Below are 6000 nucleotides of genomic sequence, written 5' to 3' on the forward strand. Positions count from 1 at the left end.
CATTTCTGAGTTACTCAGCACTCCCTAGTTGCCTGTAGTTCTGTGCCTACGATTGAGGCCCCATGAGATTTCCCCCTGCCATGGTAGCATGTCTTCTGATGTTAGCCTTGTTCAGGTCTTGTATGGGTAGGCATGTTAATAAGACTTCATGGGTATAGCTTCCTTGACTTTTCTATGAACCAGTAAACTCCTCAGTCATGAAAGTATACCTTACTATTTAAATTAATTATCTTTAATTAACTATATAAATTAATTAAATTTAAGCAGCATATCATATTGCTACTCATAACAAGGAATTAAGGATTTTCTCTCAATTATATTTATTTAGTTATATGAACATAACACAGTTCTTATGCATAGCATTTGCTATATAAGATTTCTACCATTTGGTGAAAGTAACATAACATAATCTTTATAGATTACATTTATAATACTAATTTCAATGGGCGTGTGTGTGTGTATATGTGTGTATGTGAGTGTGTGTGTGTGTGTGTGTGTATGTATGTGTGTATGTGTGTGTGCGCGCATGCGCCAGTGATTCAATACAGGATCTTGGTCATGTTAGGCAGGCTCTATAATTGAGCTGGGATGTAGTTTAGTGGTCAAGCGCTGGCTTAGCATGCATAGGGCTTAAGATAAATCTCAGTACCAAATATTATATTTCCTTTTCTTGACTTTATAATTTTAGAATCACCATTAAATTGCCTGGAATAGGTCTTCAATAAGTCATCCCAAGAAAGAGTATGGATTCCACTTTATCCGCCCATACATAACAGGGAATGAAGGTTTTACATATTAACGTAAACTTGAGATGTTATGCCCACTCTAATCACTAATGTTTCGCCAGAGATGTCTGTGGATGATCAAGTATGGGGGCCACTGCTTCGTGGTGTCCAAGCCCGAGAACAAGGGATCTGGCAGCCGACTTGCTTCTGTTTATCTATAAGTAAATTTTTGTTTCTGTTTGGACACTTGCCAGTATTTGCAGCTTAATTCACCTCTCTCTCTCTCTCTCTCTCTCTCTCTCTCTCTCTCTCTCTCTCTCTCTCTCTGTCTGTCTGTCTTTCACTGTCTGTGTCTCTCTGACGCTATTTCCAACTTGATCATTTTTGTATTAGTTCTTTCATGATGTTTTCTTTTTATTATTCAGAGGGAAAAAATTTATTCTACATACCAATTGAATTTTGTTTTGTAATATCCCCAGACCAGAACTTAAACTGTTGCTAGACTCGCTTACCTTTCTCAGCCTTTTTTCTGACACCATCTCATATTTACTGCATCTGACTTTTCACCATTTTGTTCTTCTTACACAAAACGAATGACCCTATTCCCTTTCTTGACTTTATAACCTTAGAGTCAGTCTTCTAAGTATCGTTTATAAGGCAAATATGCTTTTAACATTTTCTGTTGGCTCTGAATTTTCTCCAGGAGTGGGGTACATGTGGTTTGCACCAGCACCGCTGAGATTCTATTCCTCCTCTTGCTTGCAGCGCTGCCTTCAAATGCATCTCCGCACCTGCGCATTAGGCTGAAGCAGGGGGGTCCACTGATGTGGAACCGGTTCAATCATCAGCACTTCCCACCAACAAGCATCATTTTGCCGCTGCCGGGATTTCCATCAGCAACTTCATTTTTAACCTGTTTGTTTTCTAAACAAGAAAAAAAAAAACCTTAAAGACTGAAGATACAAAAATTTAACTCATGTGTCAGAGTAAAACATGATTCCACAAAATAATCTTCAGACAGGGTAAAAGCGCCTCTTCTTCAGAGGCAGCCAAGGCCATAAGGAAAACCATTTCTCTCCTTTCCTTTAGGCCAACGGAATGATTGTTTAAAACCGTACACTTAATCACGAATTTGCCATTCCATAAAAATCTGAGGGATTTTTGCTGGCTGCATGGCTTCTTTCAACCTTTGGCTTCGGTCAAGGCTGTGCCTCAATCAGGAGTTAAAGCTTTTCCTGAATTTTAAATTTGTGAACTCTTAAGGATACTTTACTGCAATTTGGAGACAAAAATATATTTAGAATTTCTTATACATCCCCATGGTTTCTAGTATTCTTCATATCAATTGTTTTGAAATAGTCACTATTTCTAGGATTACAAAAAAATGACCTGATGTGGGGAGATAGAGGCAGGCAGCTCTCTGAGTTCAAGGCCAGCCTGGTCTATAGAAAGAGAAACTCTCTTTAAAATCTAAAATGCAAAAAAACAAACAAAAAAAAAACAAAAAAAAAAAACCCCAATAACCACAACAAAAAAATTACCTGAAAAAAATAAAACCAATAAAACCTTCCTTCTTTATCCAGAATGACTCAGTAAAATAATTTTCTAGAATTCTCACAAGCTAGAGACAATTTACTAGACTGAGTATAAGGGTGTGATGGTAAAAATTTATATTGCAGTTCCCCGATATTTTCTTATATTATTAGCATTTTAATTAAAATATAGTTATATCACTGTCTTTCCTGTTCTCCCTCCAACCCCTCCCATTCCCCCTCCTACTGACTCTTCCTTTGCTTCCGACTCTCTTTAACTTGATGGCCTCCATTTATGATATTGTTACATATATTTGCACATGTTTCCATATACATACACATACATAAATATGCATAAATATAGATATAACCTGCTAAGCCCATTTAGAGTAGCTTGTGTCTGAGTGCTTTCAGGGCTGTCCACTTTGTATTGGCTAATGACTTATGGTCTCATCCCTAGGAGAGGCAAAAGTCTCCCTGTCTCAGAGTCACCAGTTAACTGTTCTTCTTTGTCTAGGAATGGGACCATGCGAGATTTCCTCCTTTCACATTAGCATGTCTGTGGATACTATCATAGTTCAGATCTTGCTTAGAAAGCCATATTTCTGAAGTGTCATGGTACGGTGTCCCTGCCATTTCTAGGAGAGGAAACCTCACAGCAACCTGGTCCTCTGCCTCCACACCCTCTTCCACGGTCTTAACTGAGCCTTAGCTGCAGGAACTATGTTACAATTGTGTCTGTTGGACCTGGGGTCCCACGATCTGCTGATCTCTGTATTGTGACATGTTGTGTTTTCCTATAGTGGTCTCCTTTTGCTGTGAAGAGAAGCTTCTTAGAAGAGGGGAGAACTTTTATACTTATCTGGGTATAAGGATACGTTTTAGAAAGCACTTAAGTATTATTACTGGTTTAATAAAGATATGGTAGCATGTTCTCCTCTGACATCTGTGACCTTGAGTAATTGGTTAGATTTCTAATGCAAGTCATGATCCCCTTCTACTGAGTACATCTCATTGAGTCAGCTGTTGCCTACCCTACAAGTAATGTACATGATCCCCTTCTACTGAGTACATCTCATTGAGTCAGCTGTTGCCTACCCTACAAGTAATGTACATGATCCCCTTCTACTGAGTACATCTGCTCATTGAGTCAGCTGTTGCCTACCTCCAAGAAATGTGCAGCTATGGCACTTATCGTGCTATGATGGCCATTGCTACAGTTCACGGGCATGATAGCTTCAGAGGGCTAGTGATTTATTCCCTCCCCTGGCAGCTTACAAAGTACTTTCTGGTACTATGGAAACAAGATTGTAGGAAGGAGGCTTTCAGGTTAGATCCATCGCAGATCTCCTAAATTCTTTGTCTGAAATGTGTGGTATAGTCATCAATAGGGATGTGTTTTCAATCTCTGAGAAACAACCAAAGTCAACAGTAATAGGCTATGTTGTTTTAAGGCGTCACTAGACAGTCTTTACAATCAACTTGAAAGGAAGTTTGTCACTTCTGGTACTGGGGATGTTGTTAGACAGTTTATAATTCTTGAGGGAAGTATTGTTAGTCTAACTGGCATAATTTTATTTAAGATGTGTGTGTGTGTATGTGTATGTGTGTGTGTATATTTGTGTGTATTTGTGCAAGTATGTGTATGGTTGTGTAGGTGTGTATATGTATGCAGTATGTGTGTATATATATGTATGCATCTGTATGTGTATGTGTGTGTATGTCTATATATGTATGTGTATGTGTGCAGGTGGGTGTGTGGTTGTATAGGTATGTATATATCCATGTATGTGTGTATATATTGGTATGTGTATTTATGTGTGTGTATCAGTATACATGTATCTTTGTGTGTCCATGTTTATATGTATGCACGCATGTATTCATGTGTATATATATGTGTGTGTATGTGTGTATATGTACGGATATGTATGTGTGTATGTATGTGAGTATGCATGCATGCGTGTGTGTATCAGTATATATGTATGTGTGTGTACATATGTGAATGTGTGTATGTGTGCATACATATGTGTATATATGTACGGGTATGTATTATGTATGTATGTGTGTGTATGTGTGTTCATTGTATATAAATTTGTTAAATATAAAGTACTATGATTCCTTGAAGCTAAAGTAATACTCATCCTTGTGGTGATATCAAATATCCGCGTCTTGTTTGTCCTTCCTTGCTTTGCTTCAGTATTGACCCACCTCTCCTATTCCCCATCATAGTCTACTCTGTGTTTTTCCCACTTTCCCTTCTCACCCTAAATCCTGCTAGTTCCTTCTCCCCTCCCCTTCCTGCCTTTTTGCTGTCTGATTCTGTGCTACAAAATTAAATTTGTAAACTCTGATTTTAAAAATTATATATAAGATAATCACTTCAGTCAAAGAACCCTTGCATATAACAATGTGCAAACACACGTAAATACAACTGTATGTTTCACATAAATGACACTTTTCAAGGAAGTTGTTGAGCACTTCACAGTGGCTGTGAATCTTGAAAGGAGAACCATGCTTATGATGATATTCAGTCAGAGTCTGCTGGTCTCAGTCCTTCCTCTAAGATCCCACGTCTTTGAACATCTCTAGGTCTTGTTTTCTTGGTAGTAAAATATAAATAATAGTAATAATAGTGCACAATTACCTGGGCAGTAAGTGAGACTGTAAGTGTTCTCTATGTAGCCAGTCCCCATGAGAACACAAGCTAATATTCTAGCCGTGTAGTTACAGTTGGGTGTCTGATTAGTAACTCCCACAGACGTGTATTCCAACTAGGAAGGATAACCACTGTAGAACAAATTGTTTGGATATTTATTATGGGCCATTACAATTGAGAGTTCTTCAGCTGCTCAAATGCTGCTTAATGCCCAGTTAGTAAAGCGAATACACTCGGTTCCTGACTCAAATGGACTATGAATGAAGGTCTAAAGGACGGTTTCACTTACGCATTTAAATAAGCGCAGGACTCCAGTCAGATGGGGATTACTTGGAGTTCATTAATAAGGACTGAATGAACGAATTCCTGAAATGCCACTTTAACTTTATTTTTTCCCTCAGGCACATCAGCATGATCTGCTGAGGAAGAGTCGCATACCTCTGAAACTGGAAAAGAAAGTGCTGGCTTAAGTAGAAGGAGACTGAGGGGACAGGGCAAAGAGCCTCTGTGACCTCAGAAACAGGAGCATTTAGCAACCCCAGTTTAGCTTTGCTACAACCTATGCAGGCCAATCTTAGATGCCATGGTCCTGGAAAGTCAAGAACTCTGAGCCAGTCCAGCCAAGACTGTCTCAGGTCAGGAGGGTCACTGGTCCTCTCTGATCCAGGTTCTGTATCCAAAATCTATGCCTTTATCATTTTGACAACATTAACTGCCTCTTTCACTACGTCTGTGTGAATATCTGCCCAGCTATTCGTGAATGCCCATAGTGCATTGCCAGCTTGTCTTAGAATCATGCCATGTTGGGTTTGCAAGGAGACATGATGAACAGGTCAAATCAGCAGATTACTTTGGAGGAAGAGTTTCCCCAGACATCAGGTCTTCTTGTGGACCTGTGCAATGCAGTACATGAATTTATGATTATCACGTCCTCAAATAACCATTTACAAATCTATACAGACTTGGCTTTCCTGCTAATCGTTGAAAAGATTGGTTGCTTTCGTCTAATTTCAAAGATTAGCTTAGGTGTTCTGGAGAATCTTCAGAGGTATTTTATGTGGGGTTGTGTGTGTGCCTGTGTGCATGT

At 38.9% G+C, this 6000-nt stretch overlaps 1 long non-coding RNA gene across 1 annotated transcript in view; it reads left to right on the plus strand.

Moving 5' to 3' along the window:
• The window catches only part of LOC103693221 (uncharacterized), a 160197-nt gene extending 154557 nt beyond the window's left edge, over positions 1 to 5640 (plus strand). Inside the window, exon 6 of the long non-coding RNA XR_010057630.1 lies at positions 5315 to 5640. This is a non-coding gene — a long non-coding RNA (uncharacterized LOC103693221). The remainder of the gene's footprint in view (positions 1 to 5314) is intronic.
• The last annotated feature ends 360 nt before the right edge of the window (positions 5641 to 6000 follow it).

This window comes from Rattus norvegicus, chromosome 14, assembly GCF_036323735.1.
Source record: "Rattus norvegicus strain BN/NHsdMcwi chromosome 14, GRCr8, whole genome shotgun sequence".
Classification (NCBI taxonomy): Eukaryota; Metazoa; Chordata; class Mammalia; order Rodentia; family Muridae; genus Rattus; species Rattus norvegicus.